The 22481-nt window shown below is 34.4% G+C and overlaps 1 protein-coding gene across 6 annotated transcripts in view; it reads right to left on the bottom strand.

Moving 5' to 3' along the window:
- The window catches only part of LOC138705117 (CD2 antigen cytoplasmic tail-binding protein 2 homolog), a 204877-nt gene that overhangs the window by 160575 nt on the left and 21821 nt on the right, over positions 1-22481 (bottom strand). For 2 of the 6 annotated variants that reach the window (XR_011333622.1, XM_069833771.1), the window contains one exon: positions 10386-10532. The exons of the other annotated variants lie outside the window; for them this stretch is intronic. The gene's annotated coding sequence lies outside the window, so the exon portion shown is untranslated. The remainder of the gene's footprint in view (positions 1-10385; positions 10533-22481) is intronic. 6 annotated transcript variants of the gene reach the window in all.

The raw sequence follows: 22481 nt of genomic DNA, 5'->3' as shown, positions 1-22481 counted from the left end.
CGGACAGTTGACTAAACCACAACAATAAGCAGATCAATATTAAGATATAGAGATTGTATAGATAGTTTAAGAAGTAGGAGGAAAAGAGGAAAAAATGGAAAAAATGGAAAAAATTGGATTTGGACTGATAGATTCTGCCCTTGGGCAGACAATTACGAATGAATGAAATAAACAGATACATAGAAATTGAAAATAAGGACTGCATTAATAAACAAGGTAAAGGAAAATATAGTAATGGATTATCTGCATCATACAAAATGAATTCAAACATGATTTGAGAATATCTTAGAGAGAGAAAAGTGTCGCTTTAAGAAGAGCACAAGTTGTATACGCAGTATTGTAAAAGAACGACTTTTATAACCATATATCATATTTTATTGGTTGTGAGAAACTTAAGGTAACATGAACAGTAATTTATTAATACTTTAAAAAAATTTACAAAATAATATTCCCAATAATTCTGAGAAACGACAATATAAACAAGTTGAAAACAGGAAAACAGAAGTCCGTAAAGAATTTAAGAATAGCATGATAGCAAGATTTCAGAACCAATAAAAATGAAAAGAAAAATGTGACTGAATTGTGATCTACAACGGATATTAATGCTTATTTTATGAAAGAGAATACAGCTAGAATATATTCATGAACAATACAATTAATACAACATTGTATGATGTTACGCTTACGAAATTATGGAAAAATTTAAGATCATAACACATTATATAAGTACTGTACCACATGTCTGGCTTATAGGTTTAATATTACGACGTTTTATAACTTTCACTGTATTAAGATTCCAATTCGAAATTGTTGTAAATATGATGATATCTATGACAATTTATGAAAAATACCATACTTTGGTGCTGGTGTGGTGTGCATGATCAGAATGAGCAAAGATGACGATATGAACACCTCAACAGAAATTGTTCTGCATTCTTTCACTGATGGAAATGAAATCTGTGAAGTGTAGACAACGTGCATTTCAGAATGAATTTAACTTTGGCATCACAAAGATGTTCCTACCTAGATGTGAGCATAGTTAAATGGGACAAGCATTAAGAGAAATGGGCTGTATTGTGTCCGTGCATGGAAAGCATAGTAAAATAAAGGTCTTTGAGAAAAAAGTGGAAAGATTCACATGACCTTTGCAAAAATCCTAAGGAAGTCAATTCGAGCCGAAGCATTCACTTGTCCTCCATGCTCACTGGATCTTACTCATCTGAACTTTTTCCTGTGGAATTTTGTGAAGGACCAAGTGTATCATGTACCTCAGGATAACTTCAACGATTTGTGACACAAAATTCGTCAAGCTATCCACAGTACAAATGTTTCTGAATATCTGGTTGGAGGTGGAGTGCAGGTTGGATATCTGCCATGCCACTGGGGGGGGGGGGGGGGGGGTTGCACATATGAAGAGGTGGATTCCAAAGTGTCCTAAGTTATTTTTTTTTTTTTAAGATTTTAACTTGCTTTATTCACATTTTAATTTATCCTTTTCCAGTTTATAGGGCTATTGTTAAATTTATTTTACCATTTTTCGTCATTTCTCTCATAACTTGTCATTTGGACTTATGCCAGTTTGGAATCCACTTCTTCATATCGAAGTTCCTTGAGTGTGACACAAAATGCTTGAGTCTCTGTACCAGAATACACGAGGTTTGCCAATAAATTATGGTAACTTTTTAAATTCTGTTGAGTCTAAATCGACATTTTTGTGTATCCTAATCAAGCACACTATGCCAGTGCGATGATGTGGTATTTTGCATGAAGCCACAGATATCATCACATATACAAGAATTTCGAGTCTGAATCTAAAATCTAATACAACTAAAGTTATAAATAGCTATGATGTTAAACCTAAGCTGGACTCACTATATTATAAGATAATGGTACAAATGCATAATGCAAGAACTGTAAACGTTTCAAATGCTCCTAGTTGCTTCTCTTCACTTCATCGTAATGTCCATGTTTCTGCCCCATACAATGATACACTCCACACAAAGCACTTCACTAGTCTTTTCTTTAGTTCTTTCTCCAGAGGTCCGCATAAGATGCTCCTTTTCCTAATAAAAGCTTCCTTTGCCATTGCTATTCTCCTTTTGACTTCTTGTTACTGCTTATAGTACATCCCAAGTATTTTAAGTTGTAAACTTGCTCTATTGCCTCATTTAGAATTCGCAAGTTTACCTTCTTTATTTTTCTTCCTATGACCATGGTCTTCGTCTTGTTGGCATTTATATTCATTTCATATCGCTCATAGCTGTCATTTAGCTTTAGTAGCATATCCCTTACTATCATCTCCTCATCTGCTAACATTGTCATATCAGCAAATCGTATACACTTTATTCTTCTTCCTCTTACTATCACTCCGCCCATGTTCTGAAAACAGTTCTTCACTAAGTCCTCCAAGTAGATGTTGAACGGGGTAGGTTATAAAGGGCATCGTTGATGTACTCCTCTTCCTATTTTGCTTCCTTCTGACATTTCTTCTCCTATCCTGACTTGACTCATTTCATATAAAGGTTACTGAATAGCCTCTGCTCTTTCCAATTCACGCCAATTTTCTTTAGGATCCCCATCAATTTCGTCCTATCCATTTTGTCAAACGCTTTTTCTTGGTTCAAAAATACTATAAGAACTTCTTTATTCTTCTCTAGGTATCTTTCGTTGATTGTTCATAGGACTCCAATTGCATCTCTCTACCTTTTCCCTTCCTGAAGCCAAACTGCTCTTCTTTCAACTGTACTTCCATTTTCTGATTATATGTATACTTACATGAAGTACAAAATGTTATGATGTAGTACAATTATCACAAGGGACCATACTTTGTCCAACGAGGTTATAAGATTAAGTATTACTGGAGTTTTAAGTAGATGACGCGAGTACATCTAGCAAGCGAAGTACTTGACAGATTGCTCACGTGACTGTGTTCGGCAGAACAAAACATGGACTACTTTAACAATTACACTAATATTTACAATTTAAATTATTTACATTATGTATACTAAACTATGCTATTTATATATATAATTTGAACTGGTAATGGAAATTACGGGACAATGGCTGAATGGATTTTAATAAATGACCCCTCATTTTGAAGCTTGAAGCTCAAAGTTTTTCAGAAAAATAGTAGTTTTCAGTGAAATGTCAGTTTTCCTACATAATTTTCCTATTTTCCAAAATCCATCTTTCATCAGTTTTGAGAAATAATTGCATTTCAAAATAAAACAAAACACACACTACAATAAACTACAAGCTATTACACGAAGGCCATGATCTGCAGCATTGCTGACATATTTAGAGTTGAAATTCAATTGGTTATTAAAAACTTCAAGATTTACTAAAAATAATTTACAGGTCTGATTCTCCGGTGTGTAATTTTCTGAGTATAGCTGTGTATTGGATATTAAAATCTACAAAACTTGAGGTGGTTTGATGACATCATTACCATTAGAAATTAATTATTAATATAGTTAATGCCATGCTGTTAATATATCAACTACAAAACTTGCGTAAGATAATAATATTATTATTAAAAATCAAATATTTTATAGTTATTAATAAAGTGGGTTGGGTCTTTTTCATATATTTAATTATTTATTTCTCAAACTATTTATTTATTATTTAATTATTTTTTCATATATTTAATTATTTATTTCTCAAACTATGGTCCGAGGACCACCTGTGGTCCTCGAGGTCTGCCCTTTTGGTTCTTCAAAAAAGACAGAAGAAAAAATAAAATTCAAACGAATTTCTTATCACACTATAGCTGAAAATCTCAGTTTGGAAATGAACCATGGCAATCGCTTTTCACTTTTTCTCCCAGTACTGACATTTTATGAAATTTATTACCCTACTCGTCTACCGAATTCGCACTCTACCCTCAGCAACAAAAGAGGGATGTAAAGCACCATGAACGTGGTGTTTCTCGCCACCTTTTCCCTGCACATCCCGTGTCTGTAACCCAGCCAGGGACCGCCCGAATTCATAACAGAGGTCCAAAGTACCGAATCTTTTCATGTATTTATGACTTTCTTAATAGTTTTGCCGACACCCAGTCTGCACACTGAAATGGTCACATACTGTACGTCGTACACCAATAATAGAACGTGCCAAATTGCATATTTACTTGTTGGAAATCAGGCATGTTTCTGCATTAATTCTTTTTATTTCTGTTTTTCCAGATGACGATATAAGAAATTTTAGACTCTGTCTATTTTAAAATCCGGGCAAATCAGATCCAAAAATTCAAATTACAATACTTTTCTAATTATATTTTTTGTACCCAATCACAAGTAACTTAAAAAGGTGGTCCTCACTTCAAAAAAATTTGAGAAACGCTGTGCTAGAGAAATTATGTAATGGACAACTAACGTCTACTTTTAAAATTCCCTTAAAATGGGAATGGAGATGATTGTAACTATAAGGGAGATTTAGATGCTGTTGTGGAATGTGGTTGTGAAGATGTTATTTTTGTTTGTGAGGATGTTGAGTTAGAAGAAAATAATATGATGGCGCTGATATAGGCCTACTACATTGTAGGTTCTGTTACCAAGTGTGTAAGTGTAGTAGTAAAGTGTGTTAGATGTTGACAAGTTTATACAGTGATCAGACATTAGAATATTCCAGTGATACAGTTGAATTGAATAATTATTTAAGAATAATAGACAGAGGAGGACTCATGTGGCGCACACAATTCGTAACAAATGTGACTGTACTTGCATATAATGTATTCCATTGTTTAATTTCGGACAAATATGAGAGCGACTTCATTAATGCAACAAATCAAAGGCGTCTCTTGAAAACATTAATATGTGAACAATGTGAAAGTGTTGGTAATAGTGGTAACTTTACAGTGGGTGATTGCGAACATTCCACAAGTATGCTAGTTTCTAGAGCCACAACTAGATTGGCTAATATTCTAAAATGAAACAAGATAGTATTGCCGGTGCTTCAGGAACAAGAAGAAAATTGCAGAGTTTCACAAAAAAAACAGGTACCGATAACAGTGTGTATTTAAATGACATCTCATGAATAACTATACTGCTTCTACTTCTTCAGAGAACTGCGCATTCCTGTCAATTTTCTGCTTTCTTAACTGTCGTTTTTCTGTACTAACAGTAGTAAGAAACGAGCTTTGAATGACTTCCGCCGAATTTGGAATAGACATCGACTGACTTGAACTGTTAACATAGAAAACAAAAAATCACTACCTGTTTAAGAGTTCCACACTCAATCGCTTTCACCTTCATCTTGACAATAATAAAAGCCTAACCTAACCTAACCTAACCTGTCACTAAAATCCTAAACTAATCTAACCTAACCTAACTTGTCACGGATTCGCCTATACAAGACATAACAAAAGCCTAAACTTTCCTAACTTAACCTGTTAAAGTTTCGTATATGCAAAGCATAATAAAAGCCTAAACTAACCTAACCTAACACTAAAATCCTAAACTAACCTAACCTAACTTTTCACAGATTCGCCTATACACGGCATAACAAAAGCCTAAACTATCCTAACCTAACTTGTCACAGTTTCGTATATGCAAAGAATAATAAAAGCCTAAACTAACCTAACCTAACCTAACCTAACACTAAAATTCTAAACTAACGTAACACAGATTTGCCTATACAAACACCCTAAACTACCGTAACCTAACCTGTCACAGATAAGTACGTAAGACATAATAAAAGTCTAAACTAACCTAGCCTGTCATAACACTCTATTTTCTTACCCCTACACACTTCCCTGAGGTATGAAAATGGCCGAATTTCTATGCAAACTAGCGTGAAACGTTTGTAATGTCTCGTAAGTTATGTTGGTACGACATGTAAGACTGCTGAACATGCATATATCCACAATAGGAAAAGAAGTCAATCAACTCTCGTTTAACAACCGCAGTACGTAGTAGTAGTAGTAGTAGTAGTAGTAGTAGTAGTAGTAGTAGTAGTGGTAGATAAAATAATAATTATGCTGATTACTGTCTTGTTAATATAATTTACTATTAACTAGAGTAAATAACGCCAAGCACCGCTATTAAATATACCCAAGAGAAATGGCATGCAGAGCATGCCCCGTTTGTATGACGTCACGATTCTGCTATCCAGTCCTGATAAAGAACTTATAGCAAAGGCCCCGGCAGAACCCTATGAATGAATGAGTGTATGCCCTCTTGTTCTCTTTTGTATCCACTGTCCACGTAGAACTACGTCCTGACCGGGAATCGAACCCATGCCCACTGGATTTAGAGTTAGACTCGCTGACCCCTCAGCCACAACGGTGGACTAACTCTGGAATTAACTGGCACTGTCCTGGTGGAGTGGAAGAGAAGGCCTGATGGCCTTAACCTTACCAAAATAAATAAATAAGTAGTAATAATAATAATAATAATAATTATTATTATTATTATTATTATTATTATTATTATTATAAATAACCCACACTTGTTCTCCTTGTCTCCTTAGCAATTTGAATAATAGTTGGAGCAAAGGCTAGAGAATCGTATAGACAATTTTTTTTTTTAATGAGAGATTGTGACCTTAACAAATCAGTACATATACTCTTTAATAAATTTCCTCTTATGTAATAAAGAAAATTTTCTAACTAATTAAGCCATACATAGCACTAATACCCGCAGAAAGAATGATTTTCGTATACCATTATCAAATTTATCATGCTATCAAAGGGGAATATGTTACATGGCAATAAAAATTTTCATTGGTCTTCCTGAAGACATTAAGAATCATAACCAAAACCCTGCATTATTTAAGGTAAAAGTAAAAAATTACTTAATATCTCACACTTTTTTATTCTGTAAATGAATTCTTGACATTTCACTGTACTATGTAAATGTTTTAGTACTATTAAATGGTAAACATATTGCATTGTATATATGTTATTAAGGCACCAGTATTAATTCTGTATATATATTTCATATTTGCATTTTTATATGTTAAACGTAAGAATTGGATATGTTAGGCTATATTTTATGCTATAAAGCAACTGTAAGAATATTATGGAAAAAATTAAACTATCTGCCTGCCTTTCTGCCCATCCATCTGTCTTCACCTTGATCATCTTGTATTTTCTTTGTTTCTGTATTCTCTATTTTCTCCATGTATTTTGAGGAAAAAAATGTTACATTTGTTCGTACCAAATTTTCTCTTTAAAGGACAAAACTAAAATTCTTTCAAACATCTATTATCATAATACACTGCTCTCTTAAACTGACTGAGCATATTGGGAATTCAATAGATTTCCAAAAATAGGCTATGAAAAGTTTCATATAAAACAATGGAAGATAAAATTAATGTGCATTAAATTGTGAATTATTTGAAAGAAACATCATATATTCTATGTGACAATGTCATAAACTGTGAAGGAACGAAAGTACTTGCATAATATCATATGAAATATACACTGTCTACATATCGAAATAATGGTCTTTATACATTGGGAGGAAAAAACAAAACAAGAAAAATATATATTTTCGCTGCCAAACACTTCACCATTCTATTTCATCACATTCCTCTTAAGACATTCAACTTCTTATGTAGGGTTCCAAAACAATTAACAAGTATGAAAAATACGTTCGTTGTATCCTGGCAGTAATATTAATGCAATTTTTACACACCAAAAAATGTTGTAAAATGACTTTTCAATACATATCATTACAGCTTTAAAGCAACTATTGAAGTAATGTCTATAAACTACAAACAAATATTATATGTAGGCTACAGATATACTAGGTTTGAAGATTATGCCAATTGAGACAAAATACACACATATGGAGTGTTGACAAATTTATACAGATGGATTTCTTGTATCATATTCAGGAATGCAGAAACTGGGATGAATATGCCCTGTCTTTTCATTTGACTATTCTATAGGAGAATATACAACAAATTTTTAAGTTACTGCTATTTACATATTACTTACAAATGGCTCTTAGAGATCCTGGAGGTTCATTGCTGCCCTCACATAAGCCCGCCATCGATGTCTATCCTGAGAAGATTAATCCAGTCTCTACCATCATAACCCACCTCTGTCAAATCCATTTTAATATTATTCCCCCATCTGTGTCTAAGCCTCCTCTAAGGTCTTTTTCCCTCTGCCCTACCAACTAACACTCTATATGCATTTCTGGCTATTTATTTATATGTTTGCAAAATTTCTTATATAGATTAAATAAATACAGTAACAAATATAAATGACACTCGGGAGGAAATTAAACGCAGAATAAATATGGGAAATGCCTCTTATTATTCAGTTGAGAAGCTTTAGTCATCTAGTCTGCTGTCAAAAAATCTGAAAGTTAGAATTTATAAAACAGTTATATTACTGGTTGTTCTGTATGACTATGAAACTTGGACTCTCATTTTGAGAGAGGAACACAGATAAGGGAGTTTGAGAATAAGGTTCTTAGGAAAATATTTGGGGCGAAGAGGGGTGAAGTTACAGGAGAATGGAGAAAGTTACACAACACAGAACTTCACGCATTGTATTCTTCACCTGACATAATTAGGAACATTAAATCCAGACGTTTGAGATGGGCAGGGCATGTAGCACGTATGGGCGAATCCAGAAATGCATATAGAGTGTTAGTTGGGAGACCGGAGGGAAAAAGACCTTTGAGTAGGCCGAGACGTAGATGGGAAGATAATATTAAAATGGATTTGAGGGAGGTGGGATATGATGATAGAGACTGGATTAATCTTGCTCAGGATAGGGACCAATGGCGTGATTATGTGAGGGTGGCAATGAACCTCCAGGTTCCTTGAAAGCCAGTAAGTAAGTAAGTAAGTAAGAAAGAGTAAATAAATTCTAATTATCAGATTGAAGGGCAGCCATACAGACTATAATCTTACAACAGATCACGAAAAAGACTAAAATAGCCTACAAGATTTAAAAAAGATGCGTTATCTAACTAAACTACAGAAAAAAAAATAGTTGTTTCCTTCCCATTGTGACATGAAAGAAATGAAACAGTAGACTTTTGGCTAAAAAGAAAAACTGAAATTTTACAACAATTCAATAACAATTATTCTGTAAAACAACTAATCAGAAGTAAATTCAGATCTGCCCAAAACAATAAAATTCGGATGGGGCAAATGACACACCCTGGAAATTTTGAATGGTTAACCTTGAGATAATCCCTCAAGGGCCACATAAATCAGGTTGATAACAAGTCAGGTCACGACTGTTTGACAAGCCACCTGCACAGGGTAGGAATTTCCCATACATCAGCCCGTGTATTGTGTGATGCAAATGAAGAAATGAACGTGAAACATGTCCAGGGATGCAAAGCATTGCTAGAACAAGATAACATCATACAAAAATATTGGAGTGCAAGACAGCGATTGACTTATTGTCAAGTGCCTAGACACTGGACCAACAACAATATATCACCTGTACAATATAATTACAACATTCGTATTTAAAAATATGTAACATTCAGAGAGGTAAATATTACACTACAACCAGACTTGCAATCGAAGCTCATGCTGTAAACCTGCTGCATTCCCATGTGGGCTGTATTTTATAATTTGGGTGCGCAACTTGAGTCCATAGCTTGAATAAAATCGATTACACATGTTACACATCGGGTGATGCAAGCAACATGATGCACGGCACATGGAGCATGACACATATCGCCATGTTATTTGATCTAATGAGTCGTTCAGTATTGAGTCATCGGATGATGAAGATCTTCTGCTATAGTCAATAATAAGAATGCGAAGATAAAGGTGTAGGTTTTGGATTCATTGGTTGAAAATCGTGGTGCTTGTAATGTTTTATTGGTAGAGTTAGCATAGCATCCAGACAAATTCACAGAATATTACAGAATGTCGAAAGAATTATTTGAAGATGCGACAAATTGTGAATATTCCTAATAGATGGAAAACATGTATGAGTATTACACAAGCACATGGAATTTTCACTCTGATTTCTGTTGAAGACTTGGGTAGAAATAGTGTTGGTGCTAGGGTTGCCAACTATTTTTGAAGAAAATACGGGAGACTAAGTGGTCTACAATATTTCACATAAAAAATTTAAAAATTATTCAATTCAATTAGCGGTACTAAAAACAATTTTATTCTACATTTTGGCAGTTAGGCTTAAATTAAAGTATTTTGAGATATTTTACCTAGCGTAATAGTTTCAAACAAATTGTAAAAATTCCCTACATGAGTAGTTGAAGTTGACTGTGATTTGCAGTTCTGATTTGATTAGATGTGTCGCGTTCCTGTTTCGAACATCTGAGGATGGTGAGACCTCATATGTGAATATATGTATATATCAATGTTAACAGTATTCAGAAACTGTTGTTGAATACGGCCATAAAGTTATTTAAATATGTGCTCCTGCATATATGACTTACCGGTATATGTCTAAAATGCAGGTAGTAGGCCATTGACGATACAATGAGGAGAGTTCGGCTGGCACCGTGGATCGTGTCCCAGAATAGCTCAGTTGGAAAGAGCGATCAGCACACAGAGCTGAGAAGTTCTGGATTCGATTTCCAGTGCTGGAACGAATTTTTCTCAAAATTAATAGGTATCTACATGTTGACTACTAACAAAAAATAGTAGTCTTGATTATTCAATGAGGATGCGAGACCTTATATACGGATGTATGTATATATCTGTTCACTTACTGTTCATAAGAGAAAACACTCTTTGTATAAGCTTAGATGCACATTTCAGTGCATCTCTGGAACAACAGAATGCAACATATAAATCACCTTCAACCATGTAAAAATTAAATGTTTCAATTCATTTTTACATTATGCAAAAATAAGGTAGAAAAAGGCTCGAAGAGAAGAGAAATGCTGAAGTCAGGAGGTTGTTAAAAATTGGATGGTGCCGTATGTTCAAAAATGGGCTAACCAATGTCCATGATGAAGAGAGAAGTGATCGACCGAGTATCGTGAATGCAGACCTGATTCATTTGGATGACGAAAGGATTAGAGCAAACCGCAGGTTTACCATATCAGAGCTTAGTGAGGATTTTCCACAGATTAGTCGTACTCTTCTGTACAAAGTGATTACCGAAGATTTGGGCTACTGGAAACTTTCTGCCAGATAGGTGCCTAAACTTCTTTCTAAGGAACAAAAGGCTCAGCGGATGGGAGCAGCACTGTCCTTTCTTGAGTGTTACGAAAGAGAAGGTGATGCTTTTCTCGATCAGAGTGTGACAGGAGATGAGACTTGGGTGCGGTATGTGAATGCAGAACCAAAACTTGAATCAATGCAGTGGGGCCATACTCACTCCCCGAAAAAATTTACAAAGTGTCGTCAAACACTTTCCATGAGGAAACTTATGGCAACTGTCTTCTGGGACAGAAAAGGAATTTTGCTAGTGGAGTTCTTGGAGAGGAATGCCACAATTAACGCTGAGCGTTACTGTAACACACTAACAAACTTCAAAAGGGCCATTCAAAACAAACATCGTGGCATGTTGTTATCTGGGGTGATTTTCCTGCATGACAACGCCCGACCGCATACAGTGTGTCGTACTGCAACCAAACTGCAAGAGTTCAACTGGGAAGTATTGGATTATCCTCCCTATAGCCCAGATTTGGTGCCTAGCGATTACCATCTCTTCATGCACATGAAGACGTGGCTTGGCTCGAAGTGCTTTAACGATGACGAAGAGTTGAAAACCAGCATCATAGGTTGGCCGAATTCTATGATTGCGGAATTTCAAAGCTCGTCAAACGCTACAACAAGTGTCTCAATGTGACTGAAAACTGTGTGGAAAAATAAATTAAAGTGTACAATTTCAAGCGTATTGTAACCCAATTCTTTAACGTCATTCACAGGTTTGTAAAAAATAAACGGAAGTTACTTTATGAATAGCCCTCGTAGAACAAAGATACATATTGCTTTTTTATATAAAAACATTCTAGCATCCCCAGAAAGAGTAAGTTACATAACTCGTGCTCAGATGGCATTCCACATAATGTTAAGATATTTTATTAAATAACAGAGTAAAAAGTAAAAAAAAAGGAAAAAGAAAAAAGAAGAAGAAAAAACACATATCACAATAATTTAAATTTTCTCTCTAAACAGCAATTTTAATTGATTTTTTTAAATAAGGAGCATTAGTAAATTGTGTATTTGGGAATTTAGCTATTAAGTTATCATGTTATAAAGCCTTGGACCGAAGTTGCTACTGTGATTATATGCTACAGCTATGATACATTTAGGTTTTGTTAAGCATAATATATGTTTTCTGATCTTTTGGTTTTATATTTATGTCAGTGATGTCAAAGCAAGCGCATTTTTCTGACCTTGACGTCGTGCGCAGGCATCAAGCGCTAAGTTGGAAAGAGAAGGGTTGTGTATATGAATAAGCAGCCTATAGGATTAAGAAAACACTGGTGCACAAACTTCAAACGGAACGTGACATTTTATGTCGTTATTTTTATATGGCTTCTTTCTGTTTGATATTATCTATATTGTTTGTAAAACAAAAATACTAATACCAATTTCTTAATATTGCAGTTGTGTTTTAAATGTTAATAACATAATAAAGAGATAAGAAGGAATATTCACATAAATTCCATAGTAGTACAACTATACTGTACTAAATGGATGAAACATGTCATTCATAAAGAAAGTGATATCCCAAAAAAAGAGATTGAGTATGACATGACAAGTTGTAATTGATATTGATGATACCTTTAGCCCTATAAAAATAATCAATCAACTAATCAAAAAAATATTACAGTACAAAGCAGTTACCTAGGTGCAGTATATGTTTTAAGTGTAACTAATATTCCATAACAAAACTCTTATCGCATTATGCTTTTAAGGTGATATTGGTGAGCAACTTCCTATCATCAGAATATTAAATTATTTTCTCGAAACGTGCTGAAGCTATAGAGCTGACATTTTTACAACACATGGGGAGGTATCTTTTGCTTATGATGTAACAGTAGTTGCTTTGTTAATAATTCATTTCCATGCGAATATTTTCAAAACTTTTAATACACTATCTTCAGTAATACGCATTTACGGTATATTAAATTAACGAAAACATTCTGTAAGGCTACTAAATAAATAGGCCTATATCTGAAAATTTCACTTTTCTACAAAGAAAGTTGAGAAAATACGGTATTTCTTTTGGACAAAAAAATCAAACTTGTGAAAAATGAACATTAAAATTAAAACTTATATTTTTATAATGCATTTATACTTCCAGACAAATCTAAAAATTAACATGGATACAGTTTTAATAAGTTCTCTTCCCTTTATCTATTGAATCAGTGCTGGCCATCCCTGAACATAGCTCGGCCAAGCGGCATATACTACTTCTTTCGTCTGTCTCTTTCCTTTCCGCTGTAAACTGCTCAGGCTCTCCTCAGCTCTAAAGCGCGCGCTTGTTCCTGTGGGCATCAATTGACATGACTGATTTATGTGAATATAAATTAAATATATTTCGGTTTTTATGTACGAAATTCAATAATACATTGTTATGAATTTGATGGAAGTCAAATACTTTAAATCCTGAATACAACAGTTCTGAAGGGTAATCAAGAATTTATTAAGGCATAATTTTATTATTCTTTTCTGTAGCAGTTATTGGCATGAGGGAGGTACTATTAGCACTGTATTAACTTCGCACTTTCTTAAACATCAACCATAGTACACCAACTATTTACTTTTCTTACACATACTGCTACCACCACTAAAAAGTTTTGATCAACACTTCAACCATTAATGCTTCATTATACTACTCTGATTGCTCTCTGCAATTCTTTTAGTTGGTTATTTAACGACCCTGTATTAACTACTAGGATATTTGGCATTGATTGTATTGGTAATAGCGTGATGGTATTTGGCAAGATGAGGCCGAGGGTTCGCCATAGATTACCTGACATTCGCATTCGTCTTATGGTTGGAGAAAACCTCGGGAAAAAGTACCAGTAATGAGCACAAGCTGGAATCGAACCCATGCCCAAGTGCAACTTTGGATCAGCAGGATCCTTGTCCTTGTAAGCTTTTTATTTGTTATACACATTAATGGTAACATTTTCACAATTCACTTTTTTGCTTTAAAAACCCAACAATTATTGTGTCTACTTACTGACTGATGTCCACGTTTGTCTTCAGTGATATCGTACACCGCATCATAGAATAATGAATCCACAGAGAACTTGATTTCTTCTTTTCACTTTTCATTGAAAAATATTCCAGCATAAACTTTTCAGAAATATTCTCTACTTTTGTTTTTTACACCACTCTTCAAACTTCTTATATTCCTCTTCATACCTCTGTCGCGATTTTGTTGGAATTAATAAATCAGTACAGCTGTTAATGCAATACCATTGACACTTATATTTATAAATAGTCATGGTGACAATACCGACAATAATATTCTTCAAATGTTTCTTGTACATGGCCCTCTATATGAATCGATCACCTACAAAGCAAATGTATATAGCTTCAAATGTTTCTCGTACAAGCCCCTATATATGAATCGATCACCTACAAAGCAAATGTATATAGCTGGCAATAAAAATTTTACATTTAGACAATATTCAATTTTAGATTATTTTTTTTTAATCAAAGTGGATAAAACTTTGTACGATACACATGTCGTAACTTCATATTACAATAGTAGACTGGTTATCAAACTCGGCCTGCAGCCTTGTTTGGTGTGTTGTGTGCATTTATAATCGTTAGTTGAGTGTTTAGTTTTGTGTTGTGGGTTTATAATCGTTTTCTGAGTGTTTCATTTACACAGAAACATTTGCATAGACCTAAAAATAGTGAAATAAGTATAGTTGTAGTGTTCAGTTTATTTATAGTTGTTATATTTAATTGGCTAAGTTGTTAATTATGCCTAGGAAGAAAAATATTAGATCTGTACTTAGTTCTGCTCTGAATGAAAGAAGATGGGGTCCTAAAAGAGTGAAACAAATTGAGAAAAATTTCTCGTTTTTCATGAAATTGTAGCTTAATATAGGTGTTCAAAGTGGCCACCAACAGCATCCAAAAACTATTGATGCCGCCGAACTGTTCCACGAACTAAGTTCTGTAATGTGTCCAGTGTCATAGCTGCACATGACGTTAAATTTTGATTTGTTCTCGTAGCACATCCAGTGTAGCTGGCGTTTCCTGATAAACAACATCCTTTAGGGTCCCCCATATGTAGAAATTGGTGTTAGGTCTGGGGACTGTGCTGGGTACTCGACAGCACCTCTTCGACCTATCCATTAAGCTACAATTTCCCCGAAAATGAGAATTTTATCTGAATTTGTTCTAAAGTTATTTATAAACAAATAGTGTATACATTTTTTGGGCTAATCTGTATTTTAAGTCATGTTATGTTACACTGCATGTATTAATATAGTGCAATGTCTCTGCCATAGTAATCAGCCACTGTACACTCACCTTGCTGTACAGCATTCTCTACAAGCATCGATGAATCTTTGATGGCACGACGAAATGTCAGGTGTGTTATAGGACAAGACAGTGGATCTTTATAGAAATAGAATTCCTTTATTTTTATATCAGACATTCTTTAAACAGTGAGTAGGTCTTAGAATGGTAACAGAACTAACTTCAGATCAAAAATGAACAAATATTTTAAATATCTTAATATCAAATCTTTTACCTAATATAAAATAACGCTATACTGGAGAATTAGCACGGTCGCTTTGAACCGTGCCGTTACGTTTACCACCAAATTTAAGTAAATACACAATGTCACCAACATAAGAACATGACGTTGGTGTGTGGCGTAGTTGGCGTGAGCAATTTTTTCTTTCTCTGTCTACCTCCTTCGTTCTGAACATTATTGAGAGATAGCACCACTGTTAGCGACAATGTGTATTTGCGTAAATATTGCGAGTAATTTATGACGAGTGCCTTAGATGAGAGGCTCGGGACAGAAACAGTTTTGCTGTAGCGCATGCGCGAACCTCTCATGCAGTGGGAGCGTGATCCTTACTTGAATTTATTTTTGCGTGTACTTGCAGATTAAATGATTGAGATCCCTTCTTGCTCCGGTTACAGGCCTTGCATTTACGAAGGTTATGTTATGTTAGGTTAGGTTAGCTTAGATTAGCTTAGCTTAGGTTAGGTTAGGTTAGGTTAGCTTTGGTTAGGTTAGATTAGCTTTGGTTAGGTTAGGTTAGTTTTGGTTAGGTTAGCTTAGCTTTGGTTAGGTTAGGTTAGGTTAGGTTAGCTTTGGTTAGGTTAGGTTAGGTTAGGTTAGCTTTGGTTAGGTTAGGTTAGCTTTGGTTAGGTTAGGTTAGCTTTGGTTAGGTTAGCTTGATTTCATTCGTCCATGTAGTAGTTAAAATTATATAATATGACAGTTTTTGATTCGTAATATTGTTAATAAATAATAGGCCTATAATGTAAGCGGTGAATAATTTCATGGTCCCTAAATTTTTTTTCGTAAAAGGCTAGGTATTTTTCTATAGGCCAGAAATAAAACAGCAACGCTGTCATAATTACGTACTTTACGCTTTGGCGAACATTAACCGGAAATTTACTTTCCGTCATTTTAATGGTATTCTGTGAAACACACCTTTTTTCCTGTTAATTTCCTTGTGATAACCTAGTTTATTATCTTATTACATCTTCATGTTCTCTTAATGCATTCAAAAAACCGCCGTTGTACTACATAAAACCTTTAACTTGACTAATGGAGTGAATTATTTAAGAATATAGTCGCGAATTTGACTACCACCATTTCGATTATATTTTGTTTGATGCGGCTCGGTACGGCCCGGTGACTAGTGGCCAGCGAGTAGAGTCGACTATCGATGTTGGTCTGCCGTGCGTATTATCCAGTTGTTCCTAAAATAATAACTTGTTCAGTAACTAACAGAAACCATTCTTTCAGTAACAATTATCTTAGTAGATTGCCCTTAAGGCGAAGATATTTGAGCTTTAGTTTCTTTAATGATAGATAATTAGAAAAAATTAAGGCTCTGTTTTGAATGATGTAACAGGCATGACATGGAGTAACAGATCTGACAGGTAACAGACATGACAAAGCAAACATAAGCATGTGCGAACCTAAAGTTTTTTTTTCTTAAAAATCTCCAAAATAGCAACTTAGCTACTGCACACGTGTACTATTATGTCCTCTTGATCTTGACTTTATATCCTGTTATTTGTGGAAAACACAACACTAACAGATCTGACATAGTAAAAATGCATGCTTAGACTAAAACACAAAGCAAGAGTATGACACACAAACTCGCCAAATCAAAATGGATGAACATAGCAGTACAATCAAGATGGTTTTTGTGCATCATCTTGGCTTGTGCTAACACCTGTGGGATTTATTTTTCAACTGTGTACCCATAGGAACAGAATGGTGTAACAGAGCTGACTGATTTACTGGACTAGAGTAATTATGCAATCATATACAGTGAAACCTCTCATTTACAGACATCGAAGGGACGTAACAATCTGTCTGCATCTGGGAGGTGTTCTTTATTGGGAGGGAGGCTCCCCAATGTAACAGTAAATTTATAATAACTTATACATTATGTATTTCTTCATGCTTTAAATGAAATGTATTACTGTAGTTTAATTCTAAATATAGTATACTACAGTAAATTCTTTGCAACTTTCAACTACAGTAGATAAGACTGAAAAAGTAAAATACAGTACTATGCCATGCAATTTTATTCTAGGTCTACAGTTATGCAGTACTGTAATTTACTGTTTTCAACTTAACCTTTACGTTCAGGTGCCATGTCTCTCGAAACAGAACAACTGATTGAAGTGAAGAGAATAATCCTACTAGCCCTATCATGTGTCGAATACAATTTCACCTTGGACCCATCAGACAGGTTAAATTTTATGACTTTGTTTATCCACCCGCTTCCAGGCAACAAGGGGTAGCCGGTTGGGCTAGTGGTAGCCTACGAGACCCTTATTGTCTTCTTTCATGGTAAGGAATTTCTGTACAGTTCTCAAAACTAAATTTTCCATTTTTGTAACACATTAGGTTTTGAAATCAAAGTTCTGTCCGCAGTCAGGAGGTAAAGCAAGCTTTAGAACTGTGAAACAGCTGTCCGTGTCCATGTCTGAGAGTGTCTGTAAATGAGAGTTAAATTGATCATTATTTCTATATTATTTCAGTTGGGACATAAAAATCTGCCCTATATGAGGAGTGTCCGTATCTTGGAGGCGTCCGTAAGGAGAGGTTTCACTGTATAAGGAAATATAAAGTCAGACATAAATGAAGAAGTTTTGAAGAAGTTTTGATAATATCAAATGTTCATAATTGATTAAATGGCGATCTTACTCGTGTTAATTGTGTAAGCATTTGCGGCTTACAGCTGTTTCGGTGCTTCTTCACACCATCCTCAGAGCCTACTAGATCTCGGCGTCATCTCGAACTTCGCTGCCTGTTGTGTGGGTGCGTTTGATGATTTAATCAATTATTTATATTCAAGTGTTAAAAGTAGTGTACGAAAGATTCAACATGGATCAAATGTTTCTTTAATTTTTTTTTTCTCAATTACATTATTAAACAGTGCTTTATCTGTACATAATCGTGCTCCATTTTAAATACTTAACTAGTATGAACACGAGATTTTAGCTGTTACTGTGAGAATTTTATTTTATTCTTATGAAATATTTCACATCAAGGAAATAATTCTTGTGACGTTTACTACATTAGTATTGAAACTACTCACTGTTAGGAATTTATAACTCTATTGTTACCGATGTAAATGCAATAATTGGAAGGATATGAATTGATGGACCTCATTTATTATACAAATTCTGCAAATGACACTTCTACAACCTAAAGCAAGAAAAAGAGCTAGTGGCGTACTAGTTGGCATCAAAAGAGAATAACTTTAACCTTCAACATTATTAAACAAATGGCTGAGGAAGACAAATCTGAAGTAAGGAATATATTATGCAAATCTGACTTTCAGGTAGAAGCTCCCTGTGAAGCAGGCATAATATATTCATTACTGTAGGTACGTTAACAGAAAGCCACAATTTACGTCACACAGAATTGTGTGCACTCAAAGTTGGGTTTCTGGCGTCTTGTCAGCCCATTTGAGTTGTGTGGATATAAAGGGAAGAATTGTGACGGTGTCTTGTATAGTTCCTGGAGTAGCTCAATCAGTAGAGCATTCATGCGCTAAGCAAAGGGTCCCACGATCGATACCCGGCCCAGGAACAATTTTTCCCTTGAAATTATTCACAAATCTGAAATTTGTGAAATAGAACTTTGGATAAATAACACTTCAAAATGTATGGCATATACCCCCCCCCCCCCAATAACAAACCCAATTTGGACAATATAGTAGTTACACCAAAGACTCTCATAATTGGAGACTTCAGTGGTCATTCTAAAGAATGGGGATATGTAGGCATCAATTCTGTTGGCCGTTCAATAGAAGATTTTCTTAACACCCAATCAATCCAATTATTATTCAACCCAGAAGATCCTCCAACATTTCTTCATTCCCATGAAACATCTAATCCAGATTTAACTCTAATATCTTCAGACATATATAACAAGGCAAGCAGGAAAGTTTTGGAAGACCCTGGACTTGGCCACAGAATCATTGTTACTTCTATTTTACTACCATCAGAAACCTACAAACAAATCTTATAACAGATGTTCTTGGAATTTTAAAAAATCCAATTGGACTAAATTCAGAGAAGACCTAGAAAATAACCTCTCCATTAATATGAACGAATCCCCAGAAAAATGTAACAATATAATTTGTGCAACTATAATACCGGTACTAAAAGGAGCAAAGAAATGGGTGCCCCGAGGAAAGATCCCAAGCTACAAACCTTTCTGGACAAAAGATTTAGAAACATTAAAAAAAGATTATTTCACACATAACAATAAATATTATACACGAACTGAAGGATTACCAATGGGTTCACCTATATCAAGTATATTAGATGAAATCTTCATTCATAATATAGAACAAACACATATCTTTGAAAAATATTGGAGTGCAAGAGGTCAAATGACTTTATTGTCAAACGCCTGGCATTAGAAAACAACACAAAAAAACAACAACAACACACATATTAAACACTGACAACAACAAACACGCAGAGAGAATAATGTACTGGCATCGATATGTAGATGACATACTGTAATAGTCCTATATAATGGAAACAAAAGACAAATAGAGAACCTACATCAATAACTCAACAAAATACATCCCAAATTAAAGTGTATAATAGAAACAGAACATAACCAAGCTATAAATTTCTTAGACATCACCATAACCAAAACAAATAACAGACACGAATTCAAAATATACAGGAAGCCCACCACAACTACAACACACATACACAATTCATCAAACCATCCCATACAACATAAACATGCAGCTTTCCGTACAATGACATACAGATTAATTACCATACCAATGAACAATGATAACTATACTGAAGAACTAAACACAATAAAATATATAGCACAAGACAATGGATATACCCTAACATGATAGACACACTAATAAAAAAGACAAAACAAAAACAGAACAAACCAACACAAACACCACACGAGAATAAATACATAACATTAACATATCACAATACCAATACTCACAAAATTGCAACTTCATTCAGAAAGCTAAAAATGCAAGATAGCATACAAAACAAATAACACAACACAGAAATATCGAAATAATCACATTAAACATTCAAATAAATATAATTCAACTGGGGTTTACAAACTAAAATGCAACAGTTGCCCACATTTTTTCATAGGACAGACAGGAAGAAACATTCAAACAAGGTATAAAGAACACATTAAAGCTATAACCAAACCACACATCACATCAAATTACGCAGAATATATTATCAACAATAATCATGACTACAATAATATAGAAACAGATATGGAAATTCTACACATCACACCAAAAAGTCCATAGTTAAACATCTTAGAACAATACGAAATATACAAACATACAATAACACACCCACAACATATACTTAATACACAAATACAGTTCAATACCCACACATTATTCGATATCATGATACATAACACACAAACAAACACCCCCCACCATAGGAGCAACACACCCCCACCCCTACAACTGACGAATGCAAATGACAGTATGCAAGATCAACAGGAACATTAGTAGTTCGTAGGACACTGAAGATGACACAGAACCGGCGTCGAAATGGGCCGTCTGTCTAAGGTACATAACCTTTTTTAAAAATTTTAACACTTTTAATGTGTCGTTAAACAATTTTAAGTTTTTTAAACAAAGTGTCAATGACATTAAAATTAGCTCGTGATACAGCCAGAAAACAAGCAGAAGAGAACAGTAATAGAGACAATTTTATAGACTGGAAGCTTGTAAAGTGGCCACATTTAAGAAAGATGTACTCTCAGCCAAAAGGCAAAGTTTTAACAATTTCATCTCTAAAATGGACTATAGAAAAGATGGTATAAAAGCTTACCCGAATTTATATCTAATATCACAAAGAGTAATCCACCAAGTAACTCACTCATAATTTACAAAAATACACAACTAACAGACCCCCAGGTTATTGCAAATGCCTTACATATACCTACAATAATACATAGGATCACAACAACTCACAAAATGTTAGAAAAAAAAAAAAAAACATGAAAAAAATATGAAGGTGAACAAAAGAAGTGTGTTTACATGAAACACAAGAGAAGTGTTTGTTGATAGTTTCACAATCCATGAACTAGATGCAGCTATTGGGACTCTTAAATCGAATGAAGTCCCCGGTCCAGATTTAATTCATTCAGAATTTATCAAGAACCTTAGAGACAAGTGTAAAAAACCATGCTGAACTTTTTACAGTACCTGCTAACTGGAAAAAAAGCATTACCGGTATTATACCCATTTTGAAGAAAGGTAAAACTTCATCTAATATTAATAACTACAGACCTATTTCTCTGACAAGTCAGATATGGAAAATATGGAAAGAATGATTGCTGCACGTCTCAATTGGTTCCTTGAATCCAACAACTTGTTTTCAAAACAGCAGTCTAGCTTTATACAGTACCACTCACCCAGTGGTGATATTCAAAAAGTTTAACAATCTGTTCTCTCATGTATGTAAGCTTGTAGAAAAATTGCATAAAATAGGAATCTGAGGTAATACGCTCTGTTAGTTACAAGACTTCATCACACAGCGATTCAGCACAGTTAAATATCTATCATATTTTTCAAAATACAAACAAACAGCTATGGGTGTACTTCAAGGAGTAGTGTTGAGTATAACATTATTTAATATATTTATCAACGATCTTCCCAGATCTTTGGCAAAGAAGTAAAGTTTACATTATTTGCTGATGACCTCCTCATCTGGGTTTCAAAACCAAAGAATAAGCTCAAGTCATTGGAAACCCAAATTAACACAGCATGACTAAATTGGAATATTGGTGCTCTACTAACCTAATGCAAGTAAATGCAGTCAAAACTAAATATCAAATATTCACAAATGTCACTAAACATAAC

This window comes from Periplaneta americana, chromosome 8 (assembly GCF_040183065.1).
Source record: "Periplaneta americana isolate PAMFEO1 chromosome 8, P.americana_PAMFEO1_priV1, whole genome shotgun sequence".
NCBI lineage: Eukaryota > Metazoa > Arthropoda > Insecta > Blattodea > Blattidae > Periplaneta > Periplaneta americana.
Note: the sequence above shows the minus strand (reverse complement) of the source record. Positions and strands in the feature narration are given on the sequence as shown.